This window comes from Neoarius graeffei, chromosome 22, assembly GCF_027579695.1.
Source record: "Neoarius graeffei isolate fNeoGra1 chromosome 22, fNeoGra1.pri, whole genome shotgun sequence".
NCBI classification, from domain to species: Eukaryota; Metazoa; Chordata; class Actinopteri; order Siluriformes; family Ariidae; genus Neoarius; species Neoarius graeffei.
In genome coordinates this window covers 27,830,628-27,851,130 of record NC_083590.1, presented here as the reverse complement: position 1 = coordinate 27,851,130, position 20,503 = coordinate 27,830,628, and positions in this window count along the sequence as shown.

The following is a 20,503-nucleotide window of genomic DNA, read 5'->3' as shown; positions in this document are numbered from 1 at the left end:
ATTACTACCAAGACTATTCATTTAGCGATGCATATGTATATTAGCTATGCTAGTGGTTTATTGCAATACATGCCATCTTGAATGAATGAATGAATGAATGAATGAATGAATTTATTTCGAACATGTATAAAAATGTATGTAACTATTTGTACATACAAAAGAAAGAAAATGAAAAAAGTGACAAAAAAAGAATAAATAAAATAACAAAAAAAGCTAAGACATTACAGTACACCGCACATTGTTCGAAAAAGGAGTGGGAAGAAGTACAATACTTTTTTTTTATTTCCCACCCCTTTTTAACTACCCCGAAATCCAAACTACATTAATACACCTATAAAAATATATACCATATATACACTTCATGATTATCCATATAAATATATAAATATATAATTACAAAAATAAATATATACTACATACCATATCCATATATATATATATATATATATATATATATATATATATATATATATACACACATATATATATATATATATACACACATATATACATTATACATACATACATACATTACACACACACACACACACACACACACATATATATATATATATATATATATATATATATATATATATATATATATATATATATATATACACACATATATGTGGGCGTTTCTTCAACTAGGGGCACTTTTACCATTGTGAAGTTGATGAAAAAAAACTTTTTCAAAATTTACCTAATTCAGTATCATACATTTAAATAACATGCCTAGTTTTAAGATATGTAAGAGTTCAAACTTAGATTACAAGACAAATTGTTATTTTTGACATTTTATCTGACCCGCAGTGAAGAAACGTCATTTCCACCACATCTCAATCTACAATTGTAAAGTAAAAGTAGAATAAATTACACCATTTAATAATTGTTTAGGATCATGTTTGTAAGTAACTTTACCCATTTGTCCATGATATAAAACAACCATGCATTTTTAAATGAAATAAATTAACTGTCCTATGGACCAAATGCTGTATTGAACACCTGTCACAGTGGGAAACTTAACGTTGGTTTGGGTAGGACCTTGTTAGAAAATAAATAGCATTATTTTTTATGTTAAATAACACAAGATCTCATAAACTGTGCATATAGTTTTAATGTGTGATGAGAACTGTTTGAATATTTTCAAAAAATATGTGTGGTGATGGAAATGACATGTGGTGGTGGAAATGACCAGGTGTTGTGAAAATGACAATGAATTGACATAAAAGTATATTTATTAGAAAAATTATAAAACTCATTTCACAGTTCACAAAATAATTAAACACACCTGTTTTTAGTTTAGTGCCAAGCCAATATCTGAATTTCATCAAACAGTTTGACTTGATGTCTCAAACATGAATGAGTACAGTTCATAGGCTGCAAATAACTCATTAAACCTATGGCTTAAGGCAGAAATATTAAAAAGTGGATTCTGAAAATTTCTAATTGGTCTCTTAAATGAACACTCTGTACTTGAAACTGTAACTAACTCCTGAAATTGTATGATTTGTATCATGGAACATCATGGAACTGCCTACTAATAGAAAGATGACCTAACAGATGGTCTTAAAAACAGGGTATCAACGCCCACAATGCTGAACCTGAAGGGGGCTTAGATGGGTGCAACAGTCTAGGCCTATAAGTGTGTGTGTGAGAGTGTATGAGAGAGAGTGAGCGTATGAGAGAGAGTGTATGAGAGAGAGTGTGTATGAGAGAGTGAGTGAGTGTACTGTATGAAAGAGAGAGTGACTGAGTGTATGAGAGAGAGAGAGTATATGAGAGAGTATACTGTCTTTTCCACCACAGAGAGCAGTGTGGTGGAAATGACAGTGGTGGAAATGACATTTCTACACTTTTTTGTGAAAAAATGGAAGATGGCTTCACTGATTAGCTTTGAATTAATACTTAGCATTTCATGTATGCAAGATACTCTTATTTAACTTAAAATGTTCATCTCTTTAAAAACACCCATGACAGTACAGCATGTTTGGAAATGACGTACAATAAATGTATTTACTGATCAAGCAATATTTACCTTGATTTTTCTTCAGTAGTTTTTAATGAAAATTTAAATGCCCTCCATGTTCGACATGTGCTCTGATGTCAGTGTAGATTTCCATGGTAACCACACAAACAATCTTTCTCACAAACTTTTTAAAAGGACATTACAGTGTTGTGGTGGAAATGATGCCAATACTGTGCGACAGGTATATTTTGTATAAAAAAATATATTAATGATGGACTCAAATGAAATATTATATGACATTGTATTTATGTGACTATTATTTAATACAGGTACATTAATAATTACCAGCTAAGTCATATTCTTAAACTTTATTTTCAGTCTTTTAGTTTAAAAGTCTGGGTGTGCGACAAGGAGAAAACAGTGATTTTGACACCTTCCAGGAGGTTGAAAAGTATGAAAAAATCATAATAGAAAGCTAGTAAAATTTTTTTAAGTGGGTTTCATTGGTAGTGTGACAAAGAAAGTGGAATTTGTCCAAAATTATAAGTATTTTTTAAAATATGACCAAATAACATAAAAGTACCCGTAGTCTAAGAATCACCCATATACATACATATATACATTTACACACATACACATACACATATACATACATACACATACACATACACTTCATAAATATCTATATAAATATTTAGTTACAAAATTAAATATATACTTCATTCCGTATATACACTTCATAAATATCTATATAAATATATAATTACAAAAATAAATATCTACTACATACCTATCCCTGTAAATATGAAGATATCTATCCCATAAATAAATATATACCATATACTAAGTTAGTTCTAATATAACAATCAACCCTATTCTATTTATCCCTCATCATCCTCCATTAACATACCTGTACTTCCTCTTCAATATACTTATTTAAAAAATCTTGACTTAAGCATGTGTATAATTGGACTCTAATTGGAGTACAGTTCCCTATGAATATGGACATAACTTTTGTCTTTAATGCTTGTTTCACACATTGGTGTTTCAGCCTTGCATATGTACAGCGTATCAGGATATGTGACAGTAAGAAAGGAATGTCACAGCATCGCCAGCTTACGTAGCTAATATTCTAGGATGTGTAACATGATCTCCTTGTATGCCAGAGTGTGGCGTATTTTTACGTCCACACTTAAAAATCTATAGCACATACGTAGAAGCTTTGATACATCACACATACAGTGGTGTTTGAAAGTTTGTGAACCCTTTAGAATTTTCTATATTTCTGCATAAATATGACCTAAAGCATCATCCGATTTTCACACAAGTCCTAAAAGTAGATAAAGAGAACCCAGTTAAACAAATGAGAAAAAATATCATACTTGGCCATTTATTAATTGAGGAAAATGATCCAGTATTACATATCTGTGAGTGGCAAAAGTATGTGAACCATTGCTTTCAGTACCTGGTGTGACCCCCTTGTGCAGCAATAACTGCAACTAAACATTTCTGGTAACTGTTGATCAGTCCTGCGCTGGAGGAATTGCAGGAATTGGAGGAATTTTAGCCCGTTCCTCCGTACAGAACAGCTTCAACTCTGGGATGTTGGTGGGTTTCCTCACGTGAACTGCTCGCTTCAGGTCCTTCCACAACATTTCGATTGGATTAAGGTCAGGACTTTGACTTGGCCATTCCAAAACATGAACTTTATTCTTCTTTAACCATTCTTTGGTAGAACGACTTGTGTGCTTAGGGTCGTTGTCTTGCTGCATGACCCACCTTCTCTTGAGATTCAGTTCACGGACAGATATCCTGACATTTTCCTTTAGAATTCGCTGGTATAATTCAGAATTCATTGTTCCATCAATGTTGGCAAGCTGTTCTGGCCCAGATGCAGCAAAACAGGCCCAAACCGTGATACTACCACCACCATGTTTCACAGATGGGATAAGGTTCTTATGCTGGAATGCAGTGTTTTCCTTTCTCCAAACATAATGCTTCTCATTTAAACCAAAATGGTCTATTTTGCTCTCATCCGTCCACAAAACATTTTTCCAATAGCCTTCTGGCTTGTCCACGTGATCTTTAGCAAACTGCAAATGAGCAGCAATGCTCTTTTTGGAGAGCAGTGGCTTTCTCCTTGCAAACCCACCATGCACACCATTGCTGTTCAGTGTTCTCCTGACGGTGGACTCATGAACATTAACATTAGCCAATGTGAGAGAGGCCTTCAGTTGCTTAGAAGTTACCCTGGGGTCCTTTGTGACCTCGCCGACTATTACACGCCTTGCTCTTGGAATGATCTTTGTTGGGCGACTGCTCCTAGGGAAGGTAACAATGGTCTTGAATTTCCTCCATTTGTACACAATCTGTCTGACTGTGGATTGGTGGAGTCCAAACTCTTTAGAGACGGTTTTGTAACCTTTTCCAGCCTGATGAGCATCAACAACGCTTTTTCTGAGGTCCTCAGAAATCTCCTTTGTTTGTGCCATGATACACTTCCACAAACATGTGTTGTGAAGATCAGACTTTGATAGATCCCTGTTCTTTAAATAAAACAGGGTGCCCACTCACACCTGATTGTCATCCCATTGATTGAAAACACCTGACTCGAATTTCACCTTCAAATTAACTGCTAATCCTAGAGGTTCACATACTTTTGCCATTCACAGATATGTAATATTGGATCATTTTCCTCAATAAATAAATTACCAAGTATAATATTTTTGTCTCATTTGTTTAACTGGGTTCTCTTTATCTACTTTTAGGACTTGTGTGAAAATCTGATGATGTTTTAGGTCATATTTATACAGAAATATAGAAAATTCTAAAGGGTTCACAAACTTTCAAGCACCACTGTACGTCATGTGTACGCCATAAAAATGAAAGCTATGCAGTGAGAACATTGCTTGAACACCTATTACGCCATGTGAATGCTTTAGTTGACATGTGTCTGATGAAGGTGGCTCCGGGGCTGGCTGGGTGGATGTGGCTGATGTCTTCCCTCTTCCCTTGCCCTTCTTGGGTCCTGACTTCTTCTCTGGCATGATGCTTTCTTGACTGTAATGAATGACAGTGAATGCAGCGTGAACGCCGCAGATGTGCCGCAGGTACGCAGGAGCAATATCATACATAAGCAATTAAACGGTTATGCCTTGGCAATGCATCATATGCCATGCATATGCCTCAGTACAGCATAACTTTACATCCCTTGAACCCCATACAAGCCCCAGATATGCCACAGAAACATCACATGTACGGCGTTTACATCACAGGACTTTCATTTTGGACAGAATACGCCTCGTTTCTTGGTGTTTGACCCACATGCCACTTACATGGCAAGATACAAGACAGTGTGATAGTAGCCTTAGTCACCAATTCTGACCATGACCCTTTGAGAGTGTTTAACATTTGAATCTTTGGTTTTCCTCTTAAAAATATCATCACAAAAGGAACTGCATTGAAATTTTCTAACCACATCTTCAGCTTTCCACATTAACAATCAAACTGTAGTAAATCATTCTGCCTAATTTCCATCCTGCTTTTTTTCTCTCTTGTTCATTCATTCATTCATTCATTCATCCTTGGCTCTGTTTTAGTGCATGGCACCTGAATGTTATTTTACAGCCTCCAATTCCCAGACTTCCACAGAGAAAAGCATGCATGAAGTAAAATAAAGACAGACACTCACCAGGTCGCTTTCAATCCTGTGAGGATTCTTTACTGATGCATGCTTCTGATGCCTAGCTTTATTGTCAAGGACAAACCAGGCTCTGTAATGACCAGTTTAAAAAAAAAAACATGAGGCGTGGAATTTAGGGAGCTGTAGTTTAGTGTAACCTGGTTTAGAGCTGGTTTAGTGTAACATGCACTATGAATGACAATATCCACGTACACAGGGAGAGGGCATGAGGGAAAATAAGCATGCTTGTTTGTTTTTCCTCCATCTCCACCTCCAACATGACTGTTCTTGATCAGACCTTCCAGTGGCAGGTGTGTTATTAGATGATGTGTTAATCAATGGATGACCTTGCAGGTGTTCTCTATGCGCCTGTAATTTTAGCTTCAGCCAAGACACGAAGGCTTCCTGCTGTGCCTCTATATCTAGGACTGGGTATTGTCCAGGTGCCTCTGAAGTTGAATTAGGTATTCTGGTGCCAACGTTAGACACAAAGCAGGAGAAAGTGAAATTTAATTCACACATATTTCCAAGACGTATATGGGTTTATGGGTTTTCTTGGACTAGACGCAAAATGAGATGGAAAGCGAGTCAAGCAATTTCTTGTGACATCTCATCAATCAGGTCATGCTGGAATTGGAGTTGAGAATATTGGATGGAAATGAATTTCATTCCCATAGTCTTTGTTAATGGAAAAAATACTCATGGATAAACACGTAATATAGAGATAATAAAATTCAATATCCATTTGTCAATCAACACCTTCCTCAGTAGAAAACACACAAAGATATCTGTGAAGATACTCAGTCGTCCAGGTACATAGTAATCTGTGGTTGGTAGAAGAGAGCAACTGGACTTGCTTGAAAAGTCTTGAAGACGTTTCGCCTCTCGTCCGAAAGGCATCATCAGTTCTGTCTGTCTAATAGGGAGTATCAAGTATTTATCCTCTCATGGATCATAATAGAATCCAAATCAGAATGCTGATGGCGGCATTGAAGGTGGCTGATAGATGTCATAGACACCCACCTCTGTTCAGTGATGGTCGTTCCAGGCTGACAAAATTGAACGATCCTCTCTGGCTAAGATGTCTGCCAGTTTTCTGGAAGTCCTCTCATACTCCCGCACTAGTCGAAGGGAACTCATCCCAAAGTGTGTAGAAACATATCTGTGAAGATACTCAGTCGTCCAGGTACATAGTAATCTGTGGTTGGTAGAAGAGAGCAACTGGACTTGCTTGAAAAGTCTTGAAGACGTTTCGCCTCTCGTCCGAAAGGCATCATCAGTTCTGTCTGTCTAATAGGGAGTATCAAGTATTTATCCTCTCATGGATCATAATAGAATCCAAATCAGAATGCTGATGGCGGCATTGAAGGTGGCTGATAGATGTCATAGACACCCACCTCTGTTCAGTGATGGTCGTTCCAGGCTGACAAAATTGAACGATCCTCTCTGGCTAAGATGTCTGCCAGTTTTCTGGAAGTCCTCTCATACTCCCGCACTAGTCGAAGGGAACTCATCCCAAAGTGTGTAGAAACATATCTGTGAAGATACTCAGTCGTCCAGGTACATAGTAATCTGTGGTTGGTAGAAGAGAGCAACTGGACTTGCTTGAAAAGTCTTGAAGACGTTTCGCCTCTCGTCCGAAAGGCATCATCAGTTCTGTCTGTCTAATAGGGAGTATCAAGTATTTATCCTCTCATGGATCATAATAGAATCCAAATCAGAATGCTGATGGCTGCATTGAAGGTGGCTGATAGATGTCATAGACACCCACCTCTGTTCAGTGATGGTCGTTCCAGGCTGACAAAATTGAACGATCCTCTCTGGCTAATTCTAATTCCTAATTCGGATTTGGATTCTATTATGATCCATGAGAGGATAAATACTTGATACTCCCTATTAGACAGACAGAACTGATGATGCCTTTCGGACGAGAGGCGAAACGTCTTCAAGACTTTTCAAGCAAGTCCAGTTGCTCTCTTCTACCAACCACAGAAAACACACAAAGGTGCTCAATGACCAAACCAGACATTTAGCTTGCGTGTGTATTTGGATTTACAGATGATTATGATCAATTTCCTCCTTGCTCTAGATATCACCAGGATACTATAAACTTGTCCTAAAAGCTTCTGCTGTAATCCTAAACACTATGCTTTGTCCATCCCAGGACTCTTATTCACAATATGCTCATTCTTTCCACTATTCCGCACTACATCATCTTAACAGCTGCTAGTTTGTTTATACTGCTTATTTCATGTTTCATGTTTACCTGCTTTACCTCAAGTGCCCTTGACTGTTTGGTTATTTGAACCAATTTATGTGTGTGTGTGTGTTTAGTCTACGTCTAGTTCATATCTAGAGTGTTTATACTGTTTATATTGTCTGTTTGAATGTTTAGTCTATGTCTTGTTCTTATCTAGTGTTTATACTGTTTTTATTTATACTGTTTATATTGTTTGAGTGTTTAGTCTATGTCTAGTTCCTATCTAGAGTGTTTATACTGTTTGTTTTTTTCAATTATTCTATTTTTATTTATTGCATTGCCTGTTTGCACCGTGGGTCAGAGAGGACTGATAGTTCATCTGTGCTGTATGTCGAGCATGTATAGCATATTTGACAATAAAGTTGACTTGACTTGACTTGACTTGATTCTTAGTATCCTTGGTACTGTTTGTCTTTACTCTTCCACACCTGTATACTGTAATGATTATTTTTAAAAAATTTTATCTGTAACCATTTATCCCGTGCGGGGTTACGGGGCAAGCTGTAGCCTATCCCAGCTGACCATGGGCAAGAGGCAGGGTACACCCTGGACAAGTCGCCAGCTCATCGCAGGGCTGACACACACATAGAGACACAAACAACCAATCACACTCATGGTCAATTTAGAGTCACCAATTAGCCTAACCTGCATATCTTTGGACTGTGGGAGGAAACCCACGCAGACACGGGGAGAACATGCAAGCTCCACACAGAAAGGCCCTCATCGACCACTGGGCTCGAATCCAGAACCTTCTTGCTGTGAGGTGACAGTGCTAACCACTACACCACTGTGCCACCCACTGTAATGATTTATAATCCCATAATCTGGTGTCACCCTGAGGAACATTGGTTCAGTTTTGAGTCTGTTTTTTTTTTCCCTCATGTTGTCTCAGAGGGTTCTAGAGGGATCCAGGTCAAAATTCACATTCAGATACTGTATATTGCTGTTAGCTATTGGGGAGGGGAGCACGTTCATACAATGCAGCACATTTTGGTTTAATGATCTCAAGGTTGCGACTCTAATTTTCAGCTGAAACCAACTGAAAATTGCTGCTCCTGTTCGGTCCTCATGCAAGAACTTTAACACATAACTGCACAATTGTGTACAATTATAATTGTAATGGTGCCTACAGACTGGGAGATTTCAGCTTTTTGAAAGCCACACTGTGCAACATGGAACTAATAAACTTGAGTATGACATCAGATTTGATGGATGTAGACTGTACGATGATAACATTTACTGAATCATAGGCTACAACGCAAGTAAATATACAGTACCAGTCAAAAGTTTGTGCATCCTGACTCATTCATAGGTTTTTCTGTATTGTGACTATTTGCTACATTGTAGAACAATACTGAAGACTTTAAAACTATGGAATAACACATGGAACATATATGGAATTATGTGGTAAACAAAAAAGTGTTAACCCAAAATGTTTCATATTTTAGATTCTTCACAGTATCCAGTGTTTACCTTGATGACGCTTTGTACACTATTGGCATTATCTTAACCAGCTTCATGAGGTAGTCACCTGGAATGCTTTTCAATTAACAGGTGCCTCATCAAAAGGTAATTTGTGCAATTTCTTGCCTTCTTAATGCATTCGAGATCAGTAAAGAGCCCTATTCAACACCACAATTGTAGTAATCCATATGATGTCAAGAACCACTCACTAAGTAAAGAGAAACAACATTAATTATTACTTTAAAACATGAAGTGACTTTTAATTCATAAAAATAAAGAAACGCCATTGATTTAGATGGTGTGTCCAAACTTTTTGACTCGTACTGTATAAGAATAAAATGTCATCAGTGTGCATGATCCATCTGTACCGCTAGAGAGGTAAACAAAGAAGCTAAGCAAAAACCGGGTTTGGCACCAATGTTGTGTTGGTTGGTTAGTAGACAATGGTCAGAGCAGCAGTCGCATTTGATCTTCTCTCACAGTACGACAAAGGACCACCATTTTGGTGGCCAAAATTGCACAGTTCATACCTGCCATAAGTCATTTTGAAGAAGATTATCAACCAAAAGGAAAAAAAATGCAAATATAACTTGCTTCGTCAAAGTATTATATTATGTAATTAGGACCAAGCAGTTGTAAGATTTCTAACATTACCTTAATACTGTGAAAACCATTACTGATGATGATAATCATCATCATCATCATCCTGTGCACCTATGTGGTGCTTAGGGCCAACACAAAAGACTTCCATCTCTCCTGGTCATTCAGGAGTGATCCTGTCATGCTTTTGACAATCATATGTCCCATACAATATTGGGGACCAGCTCCATTGTCTTGGTTGATATGGTTGTCTTTTCTGTTGGTTTCCATAGCAGTAATGTTCTGTGGTGGGGTTGCAAGCCCCACGCTCATTGCCAGAGCCCTGTTAGCCAGCATTACCCATAACCGCCGCCCATGACGAGGACGTAGGGACGAACATTGGGGGACATTAACAAGATAGCTAGCTGTTATACATGAAAGTATAACAGAGTGTCCAAAATTTATAGGGTAGTCACAATAGAGGTGGAATAAGCTGGAATGCCGTCGGAATGAAAATCTCATCTCATCTCATCTCATTATCTCTAGCCGCTTTATCCTTCTACAGGGTCGCAGGCGAGCTGGAGCCTATCCCAGCTGACTACAGGCGAAAGGCGGGGTACACCCTGGACAAGTCGCCAGGTCATCACAGGGCTGACACATAGACACAGACAACCATTCACACTCACATTCACACCTACGGTCAATTTAGAGTCACCAGTTAACCTAACCTGCATGTCTTTGGACTGTGGGGGAAACCGGAGCACCCGGAGGAAACCCATGCGGACACGGGGAGAACATGCAAACTCCACACAGAAAGGCCCTCGCCGGCCCCGGGGCTCGAACCCGGACCTTCTTGCTGTGAGGCGACAGCGCTAACCACTACACCACCGTGCCGCCCTCGGAATGAAAATTCTTCAAATATTCTGGGATATTCGAAGTGCATTCTAAGTATTCAAGCTGCATTCTCTTTGAATTCTTAGATGTTCTAAACATATTCGGCGGCTATTCCAGGAGTGTTCTTACTGCATTCGAGGTGAATTCGTACAGCATTCGAGGCACCTTCCGACCAGACTTCGGGTGGCATTCGGGCAGCAATTGAACCACATTCATACGGCATTCGAAGTGCATTCTTAATATTCTTACTGCATTCTAACAGCATTCTAGGTATTCCTACTGTGCTCCAACTACATTTGAACTGCATTCGAAAGTTAATACACCCGGAATGTGCAAGAATCATTCTAGGCGGGTTCGAAGTGCATTCTAAGTATTTGAACGGCATTCTTGCAAAGCTGTAAGAATGTTGGTCAGTTTGAAATTCCCACCCGAATGTGGCACGAATTTTGAAAAATTTTTCATTTCGGCTGGTTCTGCTTGATTCCTGCTAATTCCAAATAAGTGTGATGGGGGCCTTAGTCTGTGATAAATACTGCAAGCAAGTTAAGAGTCAACATACACAGTGCCATGTGTGCTAAGCATTTGACCTGAATAGTACTGAAGACATGGCAAAATGCTAAGCAAAAATCATGTTTGGGGAGTCATTTTATATAAATGACAAAAGAAATAAATGAATGAACTACGAGATGTGTTTAGTGCTGTGTATTTATAAGTGTAAACTTGTGACTTGAGATTATAAAATCTAAATTTGTTACAGGTGGATCAGTTGGTTTTTATTTTGTCAAAAAAGCCACTCATGTGACTGCTCATATTATCATTACTGTAATTACACGAAACAGAAATGTGATTGTTACCCAAAAGCGTATGCTGCGAAAAGTGGAAGGACATAGTATCTCATATAATCACTGTTTACAGCTTTGCTGAGCAGAAAAGCATCTCAGAATGCACAGTGCAAAAAATGACGACTGAAAAAAAAAATATATATATACATACACACAGTATATATATATATATATATATATATATATATATATATATACAGTGAGGCAAAAAAGTTTTTAGTCAGTCACCAATTGTGCAAGTTCTCCCACTTAAAAAGATGAGAGAGGCCTGTCATTTTCATCATAGGTACACTTCAACTATGAGAGACAGAATGAGAAAAAAAATCCAGAAAATCACATTGTCTGATTTTTAAAGAATTTATTTGCAAATTATGGTGGAAAATAAGTATTTGGTCAATAACAAAAGTTAATCTCAATACTTTGTTATATACCCTTTGTTGGCAATGACAGAGGTCAAACGTTTTCTGTAAGTCTTCACAAGGTTTTCACACACTGTTGCTGGTATTTTGGCCCATTCCTCCATGCAGATCTCCTCTAGAGCAGTGATGTTTTGGGGCTGTCGCTGGGCAACACGGACTTTCAACTCCCTCCAAAGATTTTCTATGGGGTTGAGATCTGGAGACTGGCTAGGCCACTCCAGGACCTTGAAATGCTTCTTACGAAGCCACTCCTTCATTGCCCGGGCGGTGTGTTTGGGATCATTGTCATTCTGAAAGACCCAGCCACGTTTCATCTTCAATGCCCTTGCTGATGGAAGGAGGTTTTCACTCAAAATCTCACGATACATGGCCCCATTCATTCTTTCCTTTACACGGATCAGTCGTCCTGGTCCCTTTGCAGAAAAACAGCCCCAAAGCATGATGTTTCCACCCCCATGCTTCACAGCAGGTATGGTGTTCTTTGGATGCAACCCAGCATTCTTTCTCCTCCAAACACGACAAGTTGAGTTTTTACCAAAAAGTTCTATTTTGGTTTCATCTGACCATATGACATTCTCCTAATCCTCTTCTGGATCATCCAAATGCTCTCTAGCAAACTTCAGACGGGCCTGGACATGTACTGGCTTAAGCAGGGGGACATGTCTGGCACTGCAGGATTTGAGTCCCTGGCGGCGGCGTGTGTTACTGATGGTAGCCTTTGTTACTTTGGTCCCAGCTCTCTGCAGGTCACTCACTAGGTCCCCCCGTGAGGTTCTGGGATTTTTGCTCACCGTTCTTGTGATCATTTTGACCCCACGGGGTGAGATCTTGCGTGGAGCCCCAGATCGAGGGAGATTATCAGTGGTCTTGTATGTCTTCCATTTTCTACTAATTGCTCCCACAGTTGATTTCTTCACACCAAGCTGCTTACCTATTGCAGATTCAGTCTTCCCAGCCTGGTGCAGGTCCACAATTTTATTTCTGGTGTCCTTTGACACCTCTTTGGTCTTGGCCATAGTGGAGTTTGGAGTGTGACTGTTTGAGGTTGTGGACAGGTGTCTTTTATACTGATAACGAGTTCAAACAGGTGCCATTAATACAGGTAACGAGTGGAGGACAGAGGAGCCTCTTAAAGAAGTTGTTACAGGTCTGTGAGAGCCAGAAATCTTGCTTGTTTGTAGGTGACCAAATACTTATTTTACAGAGGAATTTACCAATTAATTCATTAAAAATCCTACAATGTGATTTCCTGGATTCTTTCCCCCCATTCTGTCTTTCATAGTTGAAGTGTACCTATGATGAAAATTACAGGCCTCTCTCGTCTTTCTAAGTGGGAGAACTTGCACAATTGGTGGCTGACTAAATACTTTTTTGCCCCACTGTGTGTGTATATATATATATATATATATATATATATATATATATATATATATATATATATATATGGACATCACAATTACATTGGACGAAACAAATGCATTGCTTGAGTATGTTAGCATACATGCTAATTTTCAACACTTGTCCACATACAGTACTATGCAGGTATTTACAAACCAGTATTACAGAAGCATTATAAGAATTAAAAAACAAAATTAAATGCCCCAAACCTCTGAGCTGCACTTCTGTGCACAACTATCACTCCTGATCGTGTTCAGTGTATGCATTTTTATTAACTGTTGTGTTTTCTCCATGGATCTACTTATTAAATTAAATGTGTGTTACTGCACCAAACAAATTCTCTGTTCTCAGCATTCACGAAATAAGAGAATGCAGATTTTATCCTAAAAATATAAGACGGTGAGCTAGTTATGCTATCCAGTGTTTGCACCGTATCCTCGCTTTCTTTTGTGTGAATGTGGCATATTTCTTCTGAGAGTATGATAAGACAGCAGAATCTGGAGACAATGGTGCATTTTTTTTTCTCCTGCAGTGAAGCACTCTGCAGTTTTCTTGTGTTATTATAAGGTTCATTAGGCTTGATGCATTACAATTCTGGTTGGTTTATCAAATAAAAGAATTGTTACTATCTAGTTTTGAAAGTACAGCCAGACTTGTTCAGCTGTGGCATGTTGATATACTTCTTCTTTCACCATGTTCTCTGTGCCACAAGGAGCCAATCAAATGAGAGTACATGTTCCTTTTGTTGTAACCCTGGTGTTTACCCATTTACTTGTGGTTGTGGAAGCAACAGCAAACATGTTTGAAAGTGTTGTTGCAAAATTCATAGTATACTAATACGTTATACAAAATACTGTAACATTAAAGCTAGACGGCCTTTCGATTTCATAAAATCGGTGAAATTTAGTTCCTGTTGAAATTTGGTGACTGTGATACATGTTTATTCCTGTAATATCTTACAAAATATCAGGTCATTCTGTGGCTGGGAAGTTATTTAATCTGAAGGGAATAAAGCAAATAATGTGCATGAAATCGCTCGCTTCACGCAGTCAAGCAGACAGAGGAAGTCCGTGTGCACATGCGTAGGTTTACCTGCTTCTTATTCTTCTTTTCCTTCTTCTTTTAGGTTTTACAGCAGCTGGCATCCAGTGTTGCATTACTGCCATCTACAGGTTTACCTTTGAGCGTGCACTGACAGTTCCATCATTCTGTCGCTGAACAGCTGATCACACCGAGGTGCTCGCTGACCGCCGATATTTATTAGTTTGGTCCTGCGTTTCCTTTCCTATGTATATAACATAACATCTTTTTCTTCTTGCTTTCCATTACTGTAGTTGGTCTTTTACGTTTCATTCACACACTCACATCCTCCATTTTTCTCTCCTGTTTCAAATTTGTATCCCACAATGCTTTGCACAAATGGGGAAAGCCCACCACGTGATGTATGACATAGTATCTTGAATTAGGTCATGGTGAAGCAGGAAAAAATAGTGGAGAATTTAAGGCCATGTGGCCTTAAATTCATGAATTGTTCTATTTTCTAAAAACCAAATAAAATTGGAAGTCTGTGATTCGAATTCAGTAGCTTTCGGTCCACTAAACTAAAATAATTGGGTGTGGGGAAAATTCTTTTCATGACCTAAACTTGAAAAATCTGAAAGGCAGTCTACCTTTAAAATGAATGTCAAGCAATACATTGATATCTTCTTCTATGTAGAGAGGTTGAGCTGATAGGGTTAAGGGCCTTGCCAAGGGCCCAATAGTGGCAAGTTGGTAGACACTCCAGTCAGCAACTCAGAGCCTTAACCTGTTGAGCCACCACCATACCTATAAAATGTGCCTCTCTCATACAAATGACAAGGAGTTAAATATATCAAGGTAGTGTAGAATCCTCCAGACATAAATGACAAAATGGGAGAAAAACTTATGATGAATATTGACAGAATGATGATAGTTTAAAAAGAGTACGTCCAAGAAGACATGCCTTCAAGCAAATCTGCTTCTTTTATAAGCAATAAAACAGGACTAGAGAGACACAAAAGTAATTTAACGTGCAAATATACTCTTATTTTTCACTACTTGGATATATTAACATGGGAAAACAAATATAAGCAAATGATCGATGGACCTTTTTGCAATCATTTTGTTTTATTCTAACTTCTCACTGGTGCTTTTCAGTGCAGCAACCAAGACATGAATAAAATATATCTTTCTGCAACTAATATTCTGATATTATGGCCTGCTCACTGTTATATCTCTGCACCTTTATCTGAGAGAGAAATCAGATAGAAATGCACTGAAGTGTGTCCGGGCAAGCCGTAAGGCAGGCATATGGAGGGTGATTACCAGTGCAGGGCAGAAGGAGGGCACGGCCCTGAGTGTGTACTTGAGCATAGGTCTTGCCTGTGTTTGAGTTAAGGTCCCTTGGGCTGGTCCAGCAGGCTTGGGGCCAAGCCGAACTGCTGTCTAATGGAGATTAATGCTGAGCCTGGATGTGTTTGGATGGCGGACTCTTTGAGCATGAAATACAGTCTCACAGGGCTGACTGGAGCCCTGATTTATGTCATCTGGATCCCGAACGTCAGCGCTTGCAGGGTTCTATCTCTGTCCTGTTAATGGTTTACATCCTCTATCCTACATAAAGCATGTCCTACCACCACACACACAAACTCATACTGTACAAACACACAATGATATATAACTTAACATAATAAAACATAAACAAAATTGCAACTGCAACATTAGTCTTACTACGTACTGTGTACTGATTTATTTGTTTGCTTCTTTATTACTGCACGAAGTTGGATGTTCCATCTTGCCAGTAGATCTACTGGTAACACTGGTGACGTTTTCTGTTAAGGTTATATTTATAATAACATACATGTCAACCTATACGGAATGTCCGTATTTTATACGGATTTGATTCAATAAACGTAGTATATGGGCGTATAAATAAAGTTATACGGATTCTTTAAAAAAAAAACTTAAATATTTATTTAGAGCTATAATCAATTCCCACGATGACAAAAGAGCGCATAACATTTACAAATGTACTGTACATCACAGAAAGCACGAACAGCCAGTAAAGAGTCTTATGAAATCGCGCATTATCTTGTGGTAGCGAGACTTCATTCCACTTTTGATCATGCGCACACCGCATTGCGAGAATCCCGCCAACCGTGAAGTCATAGATAAACATAGACGCCGCATTCTGCGTAGAATCATACGTCATCCTCGCTGCCATATTGGATGTGGCAAAGTGGAGATTCTTCAACCGTCTCTGGTATAGCGTCTAGACAGTAGCCGAGAATAAAGATGCCTCATTCATGTGCTGTGTTTAACTGTACCAACAGGTTTACCGTCCAAACGAGATCACATGGGATTACCTTTCACAGGTGAGACTGGAAAAGTACTTTTCATTGTATTTGGTCATTATAACGTAATTTTACGAACAGATTTTCCTGACTTTGTGGCTAATATGAAGTCTCGTGCATAATAGCCGCTCGGTGAAACCTGTCTCCAAATAACGAAGTATTTTCTTCGTATCTACGCTGATAACACTTTGTGTTTTTGTCAAACATTGGAGCTTTGTATTCATTCTGAAGGTTTATTGTTATTAATATTGAATAAAAAGTAACTGGGATATATCATTGTTAATTATCATTCAAATTTTAGGTAAATTATTTTAATTTGCATCTTATACGGATTTTATAAGGGAAATACGGATTTTGGAGGTTGGTTATACAGGTTTGATTGACCAAAGGTTGACATGTATGTAATAAGCTTACATTAATAATAAGCTTAAAGTTTACGAAAGCTAGCTGTAAACGTTGTATTTATCTACATATATATGGGCTTGAAATAACGTAAGAAATAAACCATTGGAAGTGGTGTTGAGTTCATAAATGTTTTGGTTAAATTATGTCTAACTTCACTTAGAGCTGATAAGATGTTTATTAGTAGTCTACACATTATTACACTCACCTATTGGTGACTGGTATTGAAGTGGTATAAACACATCGTACATTCTGTTACCAGTTTATAAGTGCATTATAAATGTGCGTACTAACAGTCATGCCATTTTATAAGTAATTATAAAAATACACATAATGCTTTTTATTCTATCCACATTCACTGGATATGAGCAATCGGGTGCTCTGATTGGTTACTCAACTACTAGGCTATTAGCTCATATACAATGAGTAGAGAAAAACAAAATGGCGGTGCATGTTGCTGAACCAACTGAGGGTGAAATAAAAACTCTATTTGAAAACAAAATCCCAAAAATACAAAAAAAAACCCAACAAAATATGGAATAAAAGTATTTGATGGTAAGAATGTATCTTTTTTATTTTTCAAGAATTATTATTATAGCATTTTTTCAAAAATTGCTACTGTCATTTCACCAGTTTTTTTTTTTTTTTACATTCTAATCGGAAATTATTTTGTCAGACGTTTTGTATAAAGTTTTTATTTATCGAATTCGTAAAAAAATAAAAATGCTCTTTTTCTCAAAATCCAGTGAATGTGGATAGAATAAAACAGTTATTCCACTCAACCTCATCGTACATGGCTGATAGCCGACTCAGTGCTACGGTACGCACCTCATCAGCTGTCAGCTCATGTACGACTTGATTTCATGAAATAACTGCTAAATAATGGGTAATGAATGTATCCATAGATCTTTATACATATGACCTTCATAGAAAGTGTTACCAGTCTGGGGTGGGTTTCTGAAAAGCCTCTTAACACTAAGAGCATCTTAACTAGGAGAAAGCGAGCATTCATTGTGCTGTTCGCTCTACCATTTAACAATTATCTTTGTGCTACAATGCTTTTGGGAAACTCAGGCCTGATTTTCTCACTGTAAAGAATTCTTATGATCCTTCGTCAGGTAATATATCTCATCTCATCTCATTATCTGTAGCCGCTTTATCCTGTCCTACAGGGTCGCAGGCAAGCTGGAGCCTATCCCAGCTGACTACGGGCAAAAGGCGGGGTACACCCTGGACAAGTCGCCAGGTCATCACAGGGCTGACACATAGACACAGACAACCATTCACACTCACGGTCAATTTAGAGTCACCAGTTAACCTAACCTGCATGTCTTTGGACTGTGGGGGAAACCGGAGCAAACCCACACGGACACGGGAAGAACATGCAAACTCCACACAGAAAGGCCCTCGCCGGCCACGGGGCTCGAACCCGGACCTTCTTGCTGTGAGGCGACAGCGCTAACCACTACACCACCATGCCACCCCAGGTAATATATACTGAAATTATTTTATTTCATTTGCATTTAAATATGCACTCTTGAGTACTTGATTCTGATTGGTTACAAAATGTTGAATCATTTTCTATAACAGCAGCTTTGATCGTACTGCTAACTGCAGAGTTTATATTGATAACACACATTCTATTTAATACATAATCTATAGGAACAACTAACTCGACGTAAAAGATTGAAAAATATTTTGAATTTTTGCTTTGTGGCAGTGAATTGCAAATCAGCAGTAAACCGAAACAAACGTTCACAGCACAGCTCATTTATATTCTGACACCCACAAAAAGTCCATAAAAGGTAAAGCTCACAGAGAACTCCAAGTACACAATGAGAACAGAACAGTGAAAGAAGTTTCTCAGAGGCAGAAGTGAAAATTATATCTATGCAATAAAAATATATACAATGTACAGTACCAGTCAAAAGTTTGGACAAACAGAGAACTCCATTCATACCGGTACGTTTTTCTGTGTTTTAACTATTTTCTACATTGTAGAACAATACTGAAGACATCAAAACTATGAAATAACAGATATGGAATTACAACCCCGATTCCAAAAAAGTTGGGACAAAGTACAAATTGTAAATAAAAACGGAATGCAATGATGTGGAAGTTTCAAAATTCCATATTTTATTCAGAATAGAACATAGATGACATATCAAATGTTTAAACTGAGAAAATGTATCATTTAAAGAGAAAAATTAGGTGATTTTAAATTTCATGACAACAACACATCTCAAAAAAGTTGGGACAAGGCCATGTTTACCACTGTGAGACATCCCCTTTTCTCTTTACAACAGTCTGTAAACGTCTGGGGACTGAGGAGACAAGTTGCTCAAGTTTAGGGATAGGAATGTTAACCCATTCTTGTCTAATGTAGGATTCTAGTTGCTCAACTGTCTTAGGTCTTTTTTGTCGTATCTTCCGTTTTATGATGCGCCAAATGTTTTCTATGGGTGAAAGATCTGGACTGCAGGCTGGCCAGTTCAGTACCCGGACCCTTCTTCTACGCAGCCATGATGCTGTAATTGATGCAGTACGTGGTTTGGCATTGTCATGTTGGAAAATGCAAGGTCTTCCCTGAAAGCGACGTCGTCTGGATGGGAGCATATGTTGCTCTAGAACCTGGATATACCTTTCAGCATTGATGGTGTCTTTCCAGATGTGTAAGCTGCCCATGCCACACGCACTAATGCAACCCCATACCATCAGAGATGCAGGATTCTGAACTGAGCGCTGATAACAACTTGGGTCGTCCTTCTCCTCTTTAGTCCGAATGACACAGCGTCCCTGATTTCCATAAAGAACTTCAAATTTTGATTCGTCTGACCACAGAACAGTTTTCCACTTTGCCACAGTCCATTTTAAATGAGCCTTGGCCCAGAGAAGACGTCTGCGCTTCTGGATCATGTTTAGATACGGCTTCTTCTTTGAACTATAGAGTTTTAGCTGGCAACGGCGGATGGCACGGTGAATTGTGTTCACAGATAATGTTCTCTGGAAATATTCCTGAGCCCATTTTGTGATTTCCAATACAGAAGCATGCTTGTATGTGATGCAGTGCCGTCTAAGGACCCGAAGATCACGGGCACCCAGTATGGTTTTCCGGCCTTGACCCTTACGCACAGAGATTCTTCCAGATTCTCTGAATCTTTTGATGATATTATGCACTGTAGATGATGATATGTTCAAACTCTTTGCAATTTTACACTGT